The sequence below is a fragment of the Podarcis filfolensis genome (genome assembly GCF_964270895.1).
Source record: "Podarcis filfolensis genome assembly, chromosome: 2".
NCBI classification, from domain to species: Eukaryota; Metazoa; Chordata; class Lepidosauria; order Squamata; family Lacertidae; genus Podarcis; species Podarcis filfolensis.
Genome location: NC_139605.1, coordinates 39,297,768 through 39,317,522, shown reverse-complemented (window position 1 = coordinate 39,317,522; position 19,755 = coordinate 39,297,768). Strand labels below are relative to the sequence as shown.

At 43.6% G+C, this 19,755-nt stretch overlaps 1 protein-coding gene and 1 long non-coding RNA gene across 7 annotated transcripts in view; one reads left to right on the top strand and one right to left on the bottom strand.

Annotated features, from left to right (window-relative positions):
• The window catches only part of LOC310757564 (clathrin heavy chain 2-like), a 48,787-nt gene that overhangs the window by 13,202 nt on the left and 15,830 nt on the right, over window positions 1-19,755 (bottom strand). Inside the window, exons 1-2 of one of the 6 annotated variants that reach the window (XM_083602790.1) lie at window positions 3,301-3,495; window positions 2,606-2,750 (exon numbers count right to left, since the gene is read on the bottom strand). The exons of 3 other annotated variants lie outside the window; for them this stretch is intronic. The gene's annotated coding sequence lies outside the window, so the exon portion shown is untranslated. Of the gene's footprint in view, window positions 1-52; window positions 267-2,605; window positions 2,751-3,300; window positions 3,496-19,755 lie in introns of those variants that run through there. 2 more of the 6 variants (XM_083602794.1, XM_083602792.1) reach the window with 2 other exon arrangements.
• LOC310757572 lies at window positions 3,559-7,753 on the top strand. The gene is made up of 3 exons (XR_014545323.1): window positions 3,559-3,767; window positions 4,997-5,153; window positions 7,644-7,753. It is a non-coding gene; the product is annotated as an uncharacterized lncRNA (long non-coding RNA).

Below are 19,755 nucleotides of genomic sequence, written 5' to 3'. Positions count from 1 at the left end.
TTAGAGGCATATCAGAAGGAGCTGTGCCTAGCAGAAGATCTGGGTTGCAGACCAGAATCGGAATCAGGTTCGTTGCTGGGTTGTCTTCAGCCCAAAGTTCCTGATAGTGCAGAGAACCGAAAATCCATACTGGCTCCTCGTAGGTTTTCTTCGGAGCAAGTCCAATTAATTTCAGCGGTGCTCATTTCTCAAGGCCTTGTCCTCAAGAATAGGTAGTAAATGTGACTCTGGATGGTGCCGATACAGACGTGGAATCACCCAACAGAAATTATTTTCATGCAGAACAAACCCTGCACATCGAGAATGGGATGTCAGAAAGAGAGCAAAAACTTCTCGCCTTGGCGCGCCTGTTTTCTATGGGGTTTACGGAGGGGGGGGAGGCGGGAAGGGAAGGGACCTTTGCTTATGCTCAGAGTAGCATGCAATCAACGTGAGCCCCCGCTTTCAATTTGAAATCGAGCTACTCAGATAATTGGTTAGCCCTGCTAGTATCTGAGTGAAAATAATACCCAAGTAATAACTTGAGCCTATGAACACTTAGAAGTCTCACCTCATTCCACAATATTTACTCCCAAGTAAGTTTGCACAGGATCTGAGCACACAGCAGCAATCCTGTGCGTTCTTACTTTGGAGCAAGCCCCGCTGAAATGAGTGGGACGACTGACTTGAAAAAGACTGGGGTAGGTAGTAAAAGGACCCTAAGCAGATTTGCTTAAAAATAATTACTACATACTTCGCCGGCACTTATTTGGTGGTGTGTTTAGGATTATATCCTTCATTGAACTCCCAAGTAGCAGGATTGCTGATTTAGAAAGGACCATATTGCTTGAGCAACGACTTGGTAAACACTGCTCTCTAAGAAAATTTACTCCTTCTCTTGAAGGACTCCAAAATCTGATAATCACCACTATCAACACACATGAATCCTGGGAACTGTAGATTGTTAAGGGTGGTGTGTGTTATAGCTCTGTAGTGTAGTGGTAAACTACAGTTCCCAGAATTCAAGTGGGGGTGGGGGCAAGAAATGTGATTTAAATGTGTGGTGTGTATGCCCCAGTGCGCACTATGTATGTCCCAATGGGGTGTGCTTTAAAGTGTTTGCGTTTGCATAGGATTGTACATTTATAGTTACTAGAAGGAATATTGTGCTAGAGCCCAGAATTCTCACCCCACTTTAAAGTTCTTCTTGCAAGACATTTCCCAATGTTTGTGGTATTTACCCACTGATCGCAATCAGGAACATTTCATGGTAATAGTTTAATGTTGCATTTGAGCTAATGATTCTGTAAAAGTATTTTGTTGATGGGGTGTGTGTGTGTGTGTGTGTGAGAGAGAGAGAGAGAGGATTTCAGGCATTTTGTAAACCTGAGGAGTTTTTTTTCCCCTGGACCTGTTTTCCAGATTCCAATCTTTGCAACTTAGAACTTATCTTCTAATTTTCTTGGTTAGGCTATTTCAGGGATGTTGTATTGTCAGTTTTTCAAACCTTCTCCAGCATTCTAAACTGAGCAACAGTGAAATTCAGATCTTTCATCTCTCTCAACTTCCTTTAAAAATGTCTCTTCCCCCCTTTTTATTTTACTTTATTTCATTCCATTCCATTTATGAATCACTTCCTATGAAACATCTTTAAGTAATTTAAAACATTAACAATAAAACATATATGAAAAGATTTCATATATGAAAAGGATTTCATATCCAATAAGGAAACAGACTGGGATAAAAGGCTCTATTTAAAGGCTTGTTGAAAAAAAGATGATCTTCAATAGGTGCTGAAAAGGCAGGAGAAACAATGTCTCTCTGATATGTAATGGAAGCCTGTTCCAGATTGATAAAATTAATCTGAATTAATTAATTAAACTTCCTTTTAAGAGTCTCTGTTTTAGTGAATGAGGAGGGAAGTGAGGGACAGATGGGGCTCATCAACCTGGGAAGGTAGCCCATCTAGAAGGAAAACTCTTGATCCTAAACTTCCGTTGCCTTGTGGGATATCTTCCAGAGAGAAAAAAGGCTAAGGAGTACACATAACCAGAGTTGATTCCCTAAAACAGTTGGATGGTATCTTGTATGCCTTCTTCTGACAACTCCTGCAGCCAAGCTGGTGCCAAACCAATTGCTCTGCTTTCCCTTGGACCACATCATCAAGGCAGAGGAGAGGGGGCTTGTCGTCTGAGCAACCCAAGACCTCCATACATACTGCCCAGGCTTGCACCCTGGGGAGGTCAACTGAAGTGCCGCTAATAGAGCAGTTTGACTTCACCCCAGAGAGGCAGTCCATTATCTCTCGAGACAACAACAAAAAATACTGTTTGTGGCGGTCCTGAAGTTCCAGCTCCTTTTTTTGAAGTTTTTTTTTTTTTTAGTCCTTTGTGCTGTTTACTCATCTTTTGGTCCTTATCTCTTAGCCCTTGGCATTAAACCCATTCCTGAAGCTCTTATTCCTCCTAGGAAATCATCCACCTGGAATCTAGAGTCTCAAAATGAGTCCCCCTTCCTGCCACAACCCCCCCAACCTTGTACTTTTGGTAGTAGTGTGGGACTTTCCAGCTGATATCACTGCAGTGCATCTAGGTATCACCCTAACAAAAGATAACATTCCCCTCACCTCCAGGACAGCCTTTTCCTGTGAAGCATTAAGCTGGCAAGAGCCTCTTCCGGAATACTCTTCCGGAACACAAAGCTCTTCTGGAGCTTTGGAATGTGTTTTCTCACAATGAGATCAAGGCGCCTAGTAACTTCCTTTCAGCACTCTTTGAGCAGTGGAGTATTCCAAAAAAAACAAAGCAAAACAAGATTATTTGGTGAATTGGTCCAGGGAAGAACATGATGGGGTGTGAGGGGACTGTGTGCTCTATAGTTGTGATGGGAAAGAAGTGACAAGTTCTGTGAGGATAAATGGCAAAGATCAGTGTTCACCAGGGAAACTGTGGCACCTTTCTGGTATAACAGAGTCCAACCTTTTATTTATTGTTTGTGTGAAGTTTACATTTTTGCTGGGAGGATATTCTGGGAGGGAATGAGTGGGCCCAGGGGAGCCTTAACTCTGTGCTAATGAAGTTTGTTTGTTTATATATTGGCCAATAAATTTTCCCGAGTTACTTAAAAGTTAGATTGAATGGGGTTCCCTGTGGTGTGATTATATGGGTGTCTTGCAGTTGGATGTGGCAGCAGGGTAGCAAATACACATTTCTGCCACCCTCATTTAATTCACACATCATACTGGCTTATTTTTAGTATTCTGCTGCTTCTAGAGTTCTCTTTCGCTGTAGGAAAGTTTGTGCTTGGCAACGCTGAGCCTACCAGTGGAGAGGATTACTGAAAAGAGGTCACTAGCATCAGGGTTCCTTTGTTGGAGATAGCATTGCCGGGTCCAGCCCACAAGTGGGCTTCTCCATCTTTAGACAGTTGCACAGAAGAACTGGAAATGTCACAAGTGTGGCTCTTCTTATTACACAGCAGTGGTGGCAAGAGAAGCTTCCGTGAATGAAATCTTCCCTTCTGTGAATTTGAGGAGTTAAGAACATAAGATCTGACCTCATAATGGCCAACAGATGCCTATGGGAAGTCAGCAAGCATGACCCAAGTGTAAGAGTACTCTGCCACCCTGCAGTTTCCAGCAACTGGTATTCAGAAGGACACAGCCTCCAACCATGGAGGCAGAGCATAGCCATTATGGAAGTCACAAACCGAAACATTTCTGAAATCTGTGAGATTTTCACTCTTGTAAGACTACAGTATTAAGCAGACTTTATATTGCTTCCTAGGAAGTAAGTCCCATTAAAGTTGATCAAAGTTAGTGGTGAACTTATTTATGGGGAAACTGTTTAAAATTAGGGTGTAAGTAAGCTTAGATCTGCAAACTTAAAAGTTCTGGAATCCCTTTGTACTCTGGAGAGACTCAGAATTCCTAGCTGAGCACTCGGAGTGCATTGTCACTAAGAACTGTGCCATTAAAAATTCCTTGTTATGGATCTGAGCTTTTTGTGACTGGAATGAATAATATCACTTTGCAAAATGTAGTTCCTCTTTTGAGTGCTTTATACTGCTTTTTAAAATCATAAACCTGGGAAGGAAGAAATAGGGGTCAGCAAACTTTTTCAGCAGGGGGCCGGTCCACTGTCCACGGTCCACAGATCTTGTGGGGGGCTGGACTATATTTTGGGGGGGAAATGAACGAATTCCTATGCCCCACAAATAACCCAGAGATGCATTGTAAATAAAAGGACACATTCTATTCATGTAAAAACACGCTGATTCCTGGACCGTCTGCGAGCCAGATTTAGAAGGCGATTAGGCCAGATCCGGGCCTTGGTTGGCCTACCCATGAAATACACTCATTCTGGAAATCGAGAAATTGCTTAAGGTCATTCATAATGGCTAAGCAGAAGGCCAACAGTTTAGATATAAGACCAGTTAGCAGAAATGTTCCCTGTAAAAGAAGTGCAGGATGAGTTCTTTATTAATGGAGGCAGTAATTTCCAATTATTTATTATAAACATGTTTTTTTTACATGCAAGTCAGATGGAGCTAACTTCTGGTCCTCTAAATGTTGCTAAATGGGTGGGTGCGGTATTGTGCTTTTAGTTTAACATGCAGTTCTGCCATTAGTTATGTGCAGATGTGGGGACTTCATATAGCCAATATGCACAAGATGACTACTTTAATGTTTTGATAAAAAATTGTCAAAAATAGATGCCTGAAATTTTTGGTGGCAATTGAAACACTTTGATACTTTGTCAAAATGTTGACGTTTTCTTAAAATCTTTAGCGTGCAATTTGTTAAATACAATTTTTTCCTACTCCCTCAACCAGCTTTGGTGTGAATTGAGAAGCCATATGTGTTTCAAGTGGCACCAAATCTGTGCTGTTGGGATGCAGATGAGAGGTGTGAATTCCAGGATTTTGGATCAGGTCCATCCAGTTCAAAACTAGTGTTCCAATACTGTAGTGATGTACACATAATTATTTTTAACAGCTGTCCTTCTACTTTATTCAGGAATGCTTGGAGGACCAATGATGTATTTGAGAACCAAGGGGGCTTGAGTGTGGTGTGGTTGGTACTCAGTAAGGCTGTGTTTGTACCAGGTGATATGCGAACAAGGAGGAACAGAACCTTGAGGTTTCTGCCCTGAGACTGCAAAGAGCAACACAAGGTATACTTCAGAATAGGTTAAGCAGAGTGGAAGGGATTCTTACTTATCAAATATTCTGCTGGCTGTTTGGCACAGATCAGCAGAAACTTTCCTTACAAGCAAATTTATGGGGTGAGGTGGTGTTTCTGGCCCACTGATTTGCATTGCGAATCAGAACCTTTCCCAGGCCGTGAATCCATTCATAAAGGTTATGGTATGCTGGCCCAGAGCTATCCCTTTTTGGCTTGCCTATCGTTAGGCACATACCAGCTTGTTATCTGTGCCCCCTAGGGATATGTCAGGAAGACTATACTCTGTTTCTGGAATGGAGTGTGGTGTTTCTGACTGCATGAACCAGATGCATGGGATATCATTCCCCACTTTGATTCAGAAAGCTAACTTACTGGTGCTAGTACCGGTGTGGGTGCTGGAGGCTGTGGTGCTGGCCTCCACTAAGAAGCATAGTGGTGTTCTGAGAGAAGTGCCTAGTTTTCCCTTGGACACATTCTGCGCTTCCCGGTGTGTGCTGTAACTCCAAACTGCAGAGTGCAGAAAGTTGCCACCTATCTCAGGATCGTTAGTTAATGCAGTTTGCCCACTCCTGTGTTAGTAATAATGAAAAGGTTTTTTGGAACAACATATATAGTACATATTGAAGCATTGGTTGGACTGATTCTAGCCATACTGACTCCAATTTCATAAATGTCACGCAGAACAGGGTATGGTTGGGTGTGGAAATAATTATGCCATGAGGTCACAGGATTTGTGCCCTTTCTCACATCCAGGAGCTTCCAAAACGTTAAGTGTTTTTTCTCTTCTTGGATTTTTTAAAAATATAAATGATTAAAAACCTATGTACAATGGTACCTACCTTTTGCTCCCCTCTTCTGTTTCCTCAGATCCCCAAATGCTAGTGGATTGGGGAGCCAATCTGAATTACCGTATTTTTCGCTCTATAAGACGCACCAGACCACAAGACGCATGTAGTTTTTGGAGGAGGAAAACAAGAAAAAAAAATAGTCTGAATCTCAGAAGCCAGAACAGCAAGAGGGATCGCTGCACAGTGAAAGCAGCAATCCCTCTTGCTGTTCTGGCTTCTGGGATAGCTGCGCAGCCTGCATTCGCTCCATAAGACGCACACACATTTCCCCTTACATTTTAGGAGGGAAAAAGTGAGTCTTATAGAGCAAAAAATACGGTATATGCATGGCTCTGATCCTGTGTCTGTAAGGTTAGAATCCCTAAGAGGAAACCTGCTGAATCAATCAAACCAGTTCTTATGGCCTTAGCTACTCAGCTAAGAATGCATCATCTGCTTCTTAAAGAATGAGCCCTGTTGCCAAGTCAAATGGATGGGCCTTTCCCCACCTCACCTGGCTGGATGCCATGTCATCCTACGTTGGAGAGCAATAGGACAAGTGGGGTTGTGTGTGTGAGAGCTCCTCTATCAGTGCCGGATTTACATATAAGCTAAACAAGCTATAGCTTAGGGCCCCACTCTCTTGGGGGGCCCAAAAAAAATTAAAGGAAAAAAACCCTGGATGTACATTTCCAAAATAGATAAACAAATAAAATAAAACCTACATATAGCAACAGTGTTTTATGTTGTGTAGGTTCCTATGATGTAAGTAATGGGCCCCACCTGCTAGCCTGCTCCCTAAAATATCACATATAAAGGGCCCAATTACCTTCAGTAGCTTAGGGCCTCATCAAACCTAAATCCGGCCCTGCCCTACATCCCATGCTCAGGTTGCATATATGCGTAAATATAGCCTAAAGACATCACAACCTCCATTGGCCTTCATTTCAAGGAAACCAAACACTGATAGGTGTGGACATCCCTGAAGTGTCTCACAGGTGGGAGACTAGGATGTGCACAACAGTTACCCATCTTTTCCTGTGGCCCATGTGTTCTTGAGTCTACCTCACAACTCCTCCAGCAAGTGTTTATAGAGTTGCTTGTTGTCAATGTGCCTGTTCCATAGCTGCCATTTCTGTAGCTGCCACATTGTCAACAGCTGCTATTCTTTGGGCCTCCTGGGATGCCCTGAAGGAAAACATGAGCAGATTTATTTTCTAGGTGAGCAGCCTCTGACACGTTAACCCAGCTTTCCGCTACCTGGTGCCCTGGCCCTGGCTGATGGAAGTTGTACCTCTCGGAGGCACCAGGTTGAGGAAGGCTGGAGTGTATTCCACCCTCTTGCCCTTTTATAAACCACAAAAGATCAAAGTGGGGGTGAAGTAAGGCCATATAGGTTTAACCTGTCACATTTGGGGGAGGGGATTAAAAGACTGCGATGTCCTCCAGCTTCACAGTTTTTCATACTGGCGTTGATAGTAAACCTGTTAGCTAATCCAGCCTGTGGCTAGGAACCAGGCAGCTGCGGCTTTGAAAGGCTTATATGCTAGTAAAACACTTTCAGTTGTTTAAATTGTTTTGTCTGTATATGAGCTTCTAATCAAAGCCTATTTCTTATCTTCTCTTTTTTTGCATGCTCCACCAACTTGCAGCTCAAAATCAAACATTCTGATTTAATAAGTGGGTGCTGGCTACAGAGGCTGGAAGCAGCTGGAGCTGAGATCAGCCCCTAGATCCCGTTCTTAGCACAGATGCTTGGCTGTATCCAAAGGAGATGCAGTCCTCAAAGACACATTGATGCTCAATCTGCACCCTGCACCATCCACTCCGCACAGGGATTTAATATGGCTGAAATGGCTTGACGGCATGGCTTGTAGATGGCTTGTAAGAGGGTCTGTTTGAAAGTACTCTGCAAACATTGGGCTTGCCTTCCAGAGACGCAGTGAGGTTGTGGGTGTCTTTCTTTTGAGGATACTGAGGCAAAACAAGCAGGATCTGTGTTGTCTTAGGTGCTCCTTCCCAACATCCAAACAGTGCGTTTTTAATGGCAAATCTAATCTGCAATAGGATTCTTTCTCTTGGGAGTCGATTCTTAGGGGAAGATTGTGAGGGTTAAGGAATGATTAGTTGTTAAAACCCTTTTGTTCTTAAGGAATGATTAGTTGTTAAAACCCTTTTGTTCTTAGAAGGGTAAGATGCTAAGTGAACATTTGATGCAACTCGGTTGACATTTTTAGAGGAGAAAAGCCACTTCAGGTGGGGGTTGATTAGAATCAGAGAAGAGAGTGCTGCGTGATTCAAGGACTCTGAGCACAGGCTCATATTTGCATATGCTAATTTATATGTATAGATGCAAAGTAAGGCTGGCTTCCAGTGGGGCAAGGGGTAGCAAACTCTGCCTCTTACTGTCAGGGCTTACTCTGAGCAACATGGCACCAACAGGATTTTCTGTATGCAGGTAGATTGGGCAGAGGACTCAATCAGTTGCCAAGAGCTGCTGCTTATGTACATACGAATACTCAAATAACTCTTGTTCAGCATCTGACACGACTTTCTCATGCAGGCACATTTTTATATACTTACATGCCCTTGTCACAAACCAACACCGTTCACACATGATGTTGAACAACCACAGATTAACACCATCTCTAGCCACAACTGGAAAGCAAATTGTGATGGTAAGTGGCTGAGGTCTGTTATTTAAAGCTTTTTAAAGGGAGGGAGGAGGGGTAGGAGAGCAGACTCAGTACAAAAGACCTGGGGCTCAGGCTCCCAGAGCCACCCTGGGTGGAGCTGTTTAACTATTTCTCTGCTCTCTCTCACACATATATACCAGCTTCTTTTCCAGTGCCCCAAAATATGTATGGACAAGTCCATAACAGATGGCTACTGGAGTAATATTTCAGCCTTCCCTCTCCAGGGGGCAGAACCACAGCATTATCACACATGCTTTCTTATAACAGTGTTTTTCAGAGCCTCCGCAATCCCCCCTTCTCTTTAACCAATTGCCTAGCATCTGGACGGCTGCTCAGAAATGTATAGATTCATCTCCAGTAAGTGATAAGGAGGACCACCACAAAGTGAGCTGTGTGAGGAGATTCTTAATGCCGTCTGGTATGTAGGGAGGAATTAAGATGTTCCTCATTGGTATTCCTGCTCTGATGTCCTCTCTTTTGTCTGTGTTTGGGGTACCAAGGTGGTGAGCGCTCATCCTCTTCTTTGTTCATGGCTGGAAATGTGAAAACCAACTGTTCTGGGTACTGTCGCCTGCGTTGCTAATTTTGTTTGCTTCACAAACTCACTCTTCAAACTGAATACAAAAACAACAACAACCCCCCCCCACACACATTAAGCAACAGAATGCTGGAGGTTTTTCGAGTCGTAATACTAAGTGCTGCTTGTGGGAAACTTAAAAGGGAGATCCCTCCCCTTGGCTGAAACGTTTTCCTGTGTTACCTATTGCTTGCCTGCCCTGAGTCATGCTGGGCTGTTGCTGCTCTTTGCTCTTCTTGAGCAGTGGGCTATGTAATCTGCCTTGTTCCTAGTGGCTAGCTTTCTTCAGCCTGATGCCCTCCAGATGTTTTGGGTTAGAACTCTCATCGCCCACAGCCGGCACATCTGGAGAAGCTGTCCTACCAGCCATCTCTAAACTGCTGAGCTAATAACATAAGGAAAGCCCAGCTGGTTCAGACCAACGGCCCATTCAGTCTGGCAACCAGTTCCCAAAACCGTCTCTTTTAATTTAAATGGGTTTTATGAGTCACTTTTCAGTCAGCATATCCAAAGCAGCACATATCCATAAAAAGGAACTATGTAGCAATAAAAACGAAGCAATTCAAACGCTAAAAATATAAATGAATTACTAAAACAAGCTGCAGCAGTGGTCAGTAGAGAGCAAATAAATACCAAGAAGCACCAAAACAGTAAAAGTAGCATGGCAAGGAGTTTCCTGGAGATGCGCAAGCAGGCCATGAAGGCAGCAGAACTCCCTCTATTGTCAACCTGCAGAACCTGTCGTTCAAAAACCACACTGCCCTTGATGGTGGGATGTTCTATTTAGCTATCAAATGAAAGTCATTTTAATGGTGATGGGTTTTCAAAGCATCATGTTTTGGTTTTAAGTGGCAAATTGGTCTGGTCTGGGGATTATCGGCACTAAATATATATTTTAAAATAGTTTTATTGTTTTCTAAATAAACACGAACAACAAAACATGCCATTTGTCACATAAAAACTCTTCCTCTCCACTGATACAAAGTATGACCACAGACTTAAAGGAATACAGTAGTACAGTAAGTCAACAACTTACACACATTTAACTTGTGCACATTCAGCTTTATGCACTTGGCCCAAAAAGGGGGGTGGGGTGGGCATCTGTGTGTGTGTGTGCGGGGGGTACTTTGGCAATCCCACCCACCATTGTGCCCAGTGTGTTTTGACTACATGCATTTTTGGCTTTAGGTGCAATTCCCGGAACACAACCCCCTCATAAGTTGAAGGCTTATTGAGCTGAATAGATTATGGTACCATTGCATTAGTCCAACAATTGTCTCCATATTTCCCCCATGTGTGCATGGGGGGGGGGGAGTCTTCAGATTTAATCTTTGTGACACATAGAGGATATAAAGGATTGCCAAGTTGCATATAAAGACCAACAGATTTGTTTTCCCCTTAACTGCACTAAGTTGACAGGTCAGTTTTCTGCCAAACCAGAACCCGAGTGACAACCTTTCTGTAGTGCACCAACACCTAGTGATCTCCAAACTCACTGTGACAAGCAAAAATGCTAGCAGTTCTTTATGACTAATACATTGAATAGCATCATCCACTATCCCAACCAGTGTGTTATAGATTGACTCCCAATTCTTTGAACTCTTCCAGCCCAAAGGTCTGTATAACCTCACTTTGCCACCATAAATGCAGATATGTGCCCTGAACCTCACAACCCCACCAACCATTAAAGCTCAGTGAGCGCAAAATGTGAGACAACTGCACTGGTGAAATAGTGTGCCAACGTTAAAAATTGCCCAGTGACTTGGGCCACTGGCCAGGGAACTACAGGTCCCTGGCAGATTGTACCCTCTGCCTCCCAAAAAAAGAATGTAAAAAAATGAGAAACTAGTTCTCGAAAGTAGCAATTACTAATGTTTAGTGCAATGGAGCCATCACATTAAAAACATAAAAGCCAACTATTGACATATAAACAAAATACTGTTTAGGCTGTTTAGAATATTTGAGACATCATCCAACAGCAAACATTGATCCTTCCATGCCAACCCCACCACCTTGGCCAAGAAGAACCTCCTGGCAAGGCTTGGTGGAGCAACCTGGTCCTAGTTCCATCTGTTGCCCAGAAACAATGGAGAGCTTGCTTTCTCCATGCTCCTTGCTGAAAAGTACCCTCAGCTCCAGCGGAATTGGAGCTGCAGAACCGAAGAGAGGTATGCTCCAGCCCCATCCATCTTCCAGAGGATGAAAGGCTGATGGGTTTGTATGTATGTAAGTTCTGATAGGGTTTAGGTATTATTTCCCTGACTGAAAAGTGGGATATAAACTTTTGAAATAAAACAATGCATGTGATAAATAGTTTTTAATGCTGTATTTTATATTGCTGTGAAGGGCGGGTAATCTAATAATTATAATAAGAATGGTGGCATTTAATTTTTGACTGATTGCAAATGAGTGGGCAACAGCTTTGGGGAGGGGGGAAGCGTGTGTAATAAATGCCGCTGGTCCCTGCTTTTACTGAGTAGCAGCTAATTCCACAGGCTATACAGCAGGCGCATGGACTAAAATTTATGATGTGTGAAAGTATTTTGAAGATTTTTTTCCCCCTTCCTTCCTTCAAGCCAGCCTGCTTGTGAATGGACAGAACAACACTGAAGTGAGCAAGCCTTACTCTGCTTTCTATATGAGGGACCCTCTGCCATTATGAACTTGGTGTCATGTGGATGAGTTAGCTCCTTCCTTCATTCCAAAAGGATTATGAGCATTCTAACTGCAGCTCAATCTCATTTAGGCACCATCTCCCGAGGGCAGATCATGAAAAGCAGTTGAAAACGGAAACTGTTATTGCTTTAACTTGAACCTCATTTCTATAATATAGTTCATCTTTCTCCCCCGCTACTTCTTTCTAGAACAAGTGAATCAAGGATTAACCCACAAATAATTACTTGCTATATAGCAAGAGGGAGCCCCCATCATTCAGCATGTGGCCTCCTTTTGTTTTGTGGCTTGGTAGCCACCTTGCCTGATGAGTGATTGAGATATAAAAATGAATTTTACTTCAGTCGTCCTCTGTAAGTGCTCACGAGCGAGAGGTTTCCTCAAGCTATATTTCCCAAAAGTGATGGAGAAAAGTTACACCTGTCCCTGGGATAAGGGTAGGATTTTCCGGGGATCTATCACCAGCCAATAGTTTTGAAACTGTTGGTGGTCCGGAGCTGGAATGGCATGGAGACTGCTTCCTCCCAGATCTATGACTTCATCTGGAGTAAGTGGCCACCACCACCTGCATTACAGTGAGGTTGGTCTCTCCCAGGAATGGACCTTTTTGTGTATAAGCGTGGCACCAGTAACTGAGAGATCTCCAAGGCTCACTTGGTTGACATTTTTAGGAGGTTAATAAGAGCTAACCAGTGGTCCATGAAACCTTATGTCAGGTTAGTTAGTCTCTAAGGTGCCACAAGAGTACAGTAGTACCTCAGGTTAAGTACTTAATTCGTTCCGGAGGTCCGTTCTTAACCTGAAACTGTTCTTAACCTGAAGCACCACTTTAGCTAATGGGGCCTCCCACTGCTGCCGCACAATTTCTGTTCTCATCCTGAAGCAAAGTTCTGAAGCAAAGTGAGAGCCAGTGTGGTGTAGTGGTTAAGAGCGGTAGTCTCGTAATCTGGGGAACCGGGTTCGCGTCTCCGCTCCTCCACATGCAGCTGCTGGGTGACCTTGGGCTAGTCACACTTCTTTGAAGTCTCTCAGCCCCACTCACCTCACAGAGTGTTTGTTGTGGGGGAGGAAGGGAAAGGAGAATGTTAGCCGCTTTGAGACTCCTGAAGGGGAGTGAAAGGCGGGATATCAAATCCAAACTACTCTTCTTCTTCTTCTTCTTCTTCTTCTTCTTCTTCTTCTTCTTCTTCTTCTTCTTCACCCGAGGTACTATTTCTGGGTTAGCAGAGTCTGTAACCTGAAGCATATGTAACCTGAGGTATTCTGGTTTTGCTGCAGTTGACTAACGTGGCTATTGCTTTGGAAACTGTTCCAACAGACTTCAGAGGGTCTTTGGCATAGTGCCACAAATGGGCCCCCACTCTAATGTGGCCACATAGTATCCCTCCCCCCCGCTACCATTAACTGTGGCAACACTATTCCCCACCATCTCTAGCAGAGGCTTGGGAAGCATTTTAGCTTGGCTTCTATTCAAAAGTGCCACTGCCGCCCAGCTACCACTAAAATGGCTGTCCAAGAAAGGAGGCCTGTGATGACAGGCCAGTGAGGGGCCTCTTCAGTCCCTGGGGCCCTTGGCCAGGGCTCAACCTGGCCAGCTGCAAGCACCAGATCTGGTTCTCCTATGCACTCTATTTCAGGCCTTCATACTTAGTTAAACAGAATGGATTTTTACAATCAAAATACTGTGCTGTTTGTTGTTAGTCTTAGGAGTAAGTAGAATAATGATTTTCCACCTATTGATTTTAAGTGATGTCTCGTTATCATGTCAATTATTTTATTGTAAAGCTGCCCACAGAGGAAGCTACCCACAATATCCCTGCATGATATGCAGCTCTGGTTTCACCTTCTTGCAGTGCAGAGAGCCTTGTCCAGACCAGCAACTTCTACAGGAATACAGTACATGAGTATCTTTATAAGTGGAGAATCCTTTTTCTTGCACCCTCTGAAAAGCTGACTACCTTTTCTTTTTGCTATTCTGTTTTGTTTCAGGGGGAATGTGTGCGCTGCAGCTTTTCAACAATGATTCGCTAGAGAGACCACAAGGATCTCTTGCCCGTTTTGCCCGTTTCTGTCTTTGGGAACTGACTTTCTTATCCCTTTTCCCTACCAGGCGCCCCCTTTTTGTGACAGTCTCAGTTGGGAGATGCTGGGCATTGCTGACTGAACTGAGCTTGCTGAGATACTCCAGCCTCATTGGACCCCACTTCCATCTAAACCAGCAGAGCAGAGAAATTGCCTGTTACCTTGGGTCGATTTTTCATGCACTCTTAAATTGCTTTGTATTGACACACTGTCAGAAATGGATTGTCACATTAACCCGCCGAGCCAGGCCTTGGGTTCTTGAGCATGTGCAATTGGACTGATGTTCTTCCAGGTTTAGGCCAGAAGGATGTTGGCTTTTTCTCTCCCTAGTCTCTTTTCCTTCCCTGCCTGATTCTGTCCATCTCTTTTGCTCACTATTTATTTGCAATATTTGTATGCCACTTTTTTTGAAGGAGGGGGACCCTGGCACGCAAAAGGCCCCCAGGTTTACTTCCAAGTGAAAAGGATCAGGTAGCAGGTGATGGGAAATGTTTTTTTCTGCCTGACGGAGTCCCTGCCAGCCAATGTAGGCAATGGTGGGCTAGATGGATAAAGAGTGCCCCCCCCCCCCCGCTATAGGGCAGCTTCCTGCATCTTCATTTCAGTCTAGTTCACAATAGAATAATTCAATGTTGCAGTAAGTTAATGTCCCTTAGCAGGGTACTAGTTGTGCTAGCTGAATGATTTTGCAAGGGAAGGTGAAGGAAGCCAGCATGGTTCTTGCGGTTGGTTGTGCCCCAACCTTTTCTGTCGCACAACAAGCTTCTGCTAGTGCAACTATTTCAATGGATTTTGTATGGCACACCCATTATTCTCACCTTTACTTCAGCCAGGCCAATAAAACTACTACTTAAAAGTATCAATTAGAATGGGTGGGGAACCTTTTTCAAACCAAGGATCACATTTCCTTCTGGACAACCTTTTTAAGGGGAGGTCACATGCCATTGCTTGGCAAGGGGAAAGTGGGTGAGCAACTAATAAATGTTACCTTTGTGCAGTAGGCTAGTTTCTACACCCCTCTGTCCTCTACTCAAAGAAACAAGAGGCATTATTAAAGTTTAGGGGCACATTCCAGTCAGGCAAAAACACTCACACATAAAGCTGGCCCAGTAGCAGCAGGCTGGGGTATGAACTGAGGAGAGGGCCGGATGGGACCCCCAAGGATCATCTAGTCCAACGCCCTGCAATGTAGGAATCTCAACTAAAGCATCCAAGACAGATGGCCATCCAACCTTTGCTTAAAAACCTCTAAGGAAGGAGAGCCCACCACCTTCCAAGGGAGTCTGTTTCACTGTCAAACAGCTCTTACTGTCAGAAAGTTTTTACCTGATGTTTAGTCGGAATGTCCTTTCTTGTAACTTAAAGCCATTGGTTCACATCCTACCCTCTGGAGCAGGAAAATACAAGCTTGCTCCATCTTCCATGTGACAGCCCTTTAGATATTTGAAGATGGCTATCATATCTCTGCTCAGTCTCCTCTTATCCAGGCTAAACATACCCAACTCCCTGAACCGTTCCTCATAAGTCTTGGTTTCCAGACCCTTGATCATCTTAGTTGCCCTCCTCTGCACATGTTCCAGCCTGTCAACATCCTTTGTAAATTGTGGTGTGCAGAACTGGACCCAGTACTCCAGGTGTGCTCTGACCAGAATAGAGTGAGACCGTTACTTTCGGTGATAGGCTGTATTAACAGAAGTATCCCTAACATTTGATGCACCCCTGTGTTTTGAACGTGATCTAGCAACACTGTTGAAACTAAGTGGGGTTGGGGCTAGCCAATGTCTGGATGGAAACCTTCCCGGGAACCCCATACCCTTAAATTTCCTGGCAGTAGAAAGGTAGGATATAAATGATACCTAGTAAGTAAATTTAGCTGTGGCCTCCTCAGATCATTATATTTCCCCGAAATGATTGAAGAAACTTCATTGTAAAACATTTGAAATTTCAGGAATAAAAGATATATGTAAGGGCAAATAGTAATAATGGCTGGCATTACTGTCTTTGTATATTTAAATTTCTACTTTTTAAAAATTATCAGGTGATATGTCTGAAATCTCTGTCTGAAACATCACCCTTGTTATAAGCTCCTTGGCAAAAACACAAATCTTCATTTTGCTTCCTGAAGTGAAAACATAATGCTTGGTGACATTAATACAGTGCATTTCAAGTATTCAATGTGCTTTACATCATTATCTCAACAATTCTCACTGAAACTTGATAAGGCAACTGAGGGTGGGAAACTCATAGCAACTGAGGCCACCTGAGTGAAAGTGATTAATTCAAGCACATCCTGGAGCAGTTGACCTGCCCCTACCAGAGGAGCGTGACCCTGTCCATTACAGGTCATCTTCCTGCCTCCTGGGCGTGGGAACCTGGTACACATCACACCTCTGACTTTTCAGGATTCAGCTTCAGTTTATTGGCCCACATCCAGCCCATCTGTGTCAAGCACTGGTCTAACATCTCAACCGCCTCTCCTGATTAAGATGGAGCAGAGAGACAGGTCTGGGTGTCATCAGCATATTGATGACTCTTCAGCCCAAATCTGATGACAGCTCCCAGTGTCTTCATATAGATGTTAAATAGCACGGGAGGCAAGATGGAACCCTGAGGAACATCACAGGACATCTCACATGGTGTTGAACAACAGCATTCCTTCTGTAAGCAGTTCTGGAGGTAGGAGCCGAACCACTGAAGCTCAGTGTCCTCAACCCTGACTTCCCTAAGATGCTGCTGAACGATACTGTGGTCAACTGTAGTGAAAGCTGCCAACAGATCAAGGAAAGCAAGCAGGGTCACCCTACACCTCCTGATAAATGTCATCTATCAGAGCAACCAAGCTGGCTTCACAGCCATGGCAGGCCTGAAAACCAAACTCGAATGGATCCAAGTAATCAGCTTCCTCCAAGCATGCTTGAAGGTGGACTGCCACCACCTTCCCAAGCACCCTATCCCTCCCCCCCGGGGAATATTTGTCACTGGGCAATATTTGTTTAAGAGAGGAGGGCTCCCCAGCCATGCCACGGTTTAAATTTACCACTGGCACACCTCCTGCTAGCGCTGATTGGACAGTGTGGACCACCCAGTGATGCAGCCCAGACAGCAACGAAGGAGGCGTCAATCTCTCCACCGCTGGATCACTGAAGGGACCCCAATGCCTGGCCACAATGCTGCCACTAGAAAAAGTGAGCAGACTTCTGGGGAGGCTTCATACCTTTGGACTGCTAGTGCTATCTCTTAAAGCAAAAGAAAACTGATGAAATTGTCTGGCACCTAGATGCTCTTTAACACGCTGGTTATTTTCCGCCAGAATATATATAATTCTAAAATGTTATCATGTTGATCCTTGCAGCCTTCTTTATTTAGTCTAACAAGTTACCTCCTCAAAGATTATGAAATTTTCCCTGACATCTAATAGCACACTCCTCACATAAACAAGGAAAATTGTCACAGCAGCAGCTATAATAAAAATAAAAATGAATTTCATTGTAATGAGATTTTGGTCTCCTGATAAAGTTTCTTGACAAATGGGATTAATTATTTTTCCTTGCACTTCATTTGCACTGTATTTATGCTATGTCTATTACATTTTTATATCCCACCTTTTCACTGGAGAATTCATAGTGGTATAACTGGAGGTTTCTTGGTGAACTCTGACCAAAGTGCTGGCAGCCCCAGACCTGCTTCTCTTCATAGATGGAACTACATCAGGGACCTTCAAGGCAATTATCCCAATGTCTTTGTTGCATTATATGTGAAGGTAGTGGGTGAATTGTTTCCATGAATTAAGCTGGAGACTAAGGTCTGATCCACACTTTCCCTCCACTCTTTCTAGGCACAGTCCACAATTTAAAGCTCCATAGCTGGGCACCCCCACTTTTGCTCCAGAGCATACCTCATGAAAACCCACTCTTTAAGGTTCAATAGGAGCAAATGTCAATCTGCAGAAAACATGAAGTTTGCTCCGATTCAGCTTTAAAGAGTGGGATTTTGCGGGGAAAGCTCAGGGCAAAAAACCCAAATACTTGGACACGGAGCATTCAAGCACAGACCTTTGCCTGGAAAGAGAGGGACAAAAGGCAAGTATGATGCCCCAAGGCTGCTTCAAGATGGTCACTACTTTGGGGTGGGACTCAATCATGTACCTGTCCCCCCCCCCAAAAAAAATGGATGTTTTGTGATAAGAAAGGGGTGTGTGCAATGGAATGTGTGCAATAATGCTTGATGACATGTTGTATGACCATATCTGCAAACAATGAAAGCTCAATAGATAGCTGACATTGTCTAACCTCCCTGCAAATCTGTGCAAAGAAATCAGGATGAATGCTTAATAAACAGTTCATCTGGAAATGACCTGAGATTGGGACACAAGAAGTTCAGAATTGTTCCTTCAGTGCTTAGCAGAATTTGGTCTGCTCCGCCTCTCTTCACTGAAGCAGATGGAAGGAATGGAGATAGACTGGCATGTCCATGGAGAGGACAGTTATGAATAATATCGCAAGAGCCCTTCTGGATCAGATCAAAGACTCATCTAGTCCAGCATCCTATTCCTCATGGTGGCCAACCAGATGCCTCTGGGAAGCCCACAAGGAGGCCTTTTCCTGTTTTTACTCCTCAGCAACTGGAATTCTGAGATAGTCTGTCTTGGAACTTGTAAACTCTTCTCGGATGACCTGATTATTTAGCATTCATCCTGACTAGCAAGTCAGAAAACTTAGGTGGAGGTTATACAATGTCCACGCTTTACTGGAGCTTCATTCTGATTTGTTTCTGAAGAGATTACATGACAATCAACATTCATTCTGATTTGTTTTTTGCATGGAGATATATGTCTTCAATAGGTAGTCTACACTTTTAGTGCATTTCCCGTTCACTTTCCTAACTGCAAGAAGTCTGTGTTTTTTAAAAGTGAATTTGTTGTGATACAGCACTTAAATTACACAAACTTAAATTTCTAGTATGTGATTGAATTCATTCTGCAAAATAGTGACAGCCTTAAGGCAGTCACAGATTCACATTGAGAGCCATTTGTATTGCACTCCTTCTTACATAAAACTAAAATCCAGCCCTCTGGTTTATGTCTGTGGCTGTGTACACGCCATACATTTAAAGCTCAACACTCAAAGAATCTGGGGAACCAGTTTGTTAAGGATGTTTGGGACTGTGGTTCTGAGAGTGGTGAACTCAGAATTCTTTGAGGGGTGGTCATGTGCTTAAAATGTATGCAGCCAGTTTCCCCAACAGCCTTTCTAGTACCGGATTATTGCAAATATTCTAAAAATTCATTTGAAAGGCAAAAGGTGATTGCTACATGGAATATTTGACATGCACATGATTTGTCTTCTGCAGTTCCCTTGTTCAGGTGCTTCTGCTTGTTCCTGTGGTTCTCTTTCTCCCCTCCTCACAAATCCATCATAATTCTAAGATGTGATGTGTTGTGACTGGGCTTGATTGACGGTGCTTCATGCCTGCCATGCTGCTTAGCTGTGCAGCCAAAGATCTGCATTTCAGAGCAAAGCTGAATTGTAAAGTGCCGTGTGGGAGTTTCATAGAGGGGGAAGGGGAGAATCAAAACAGTGTCAAGCTGATTCTCTTTGCCAAGAACTGCAGAAATGTCACCTGGTGTTACTTCATGGTGAAGTTTCAGCAAGGGAAAGTTCTGGAGTAGGATGGAGCAAGTGCAACATGCCCTTCCTTGATTGCCTCATAAGAAATTCCAAAAGGGGTGTGTGTGCT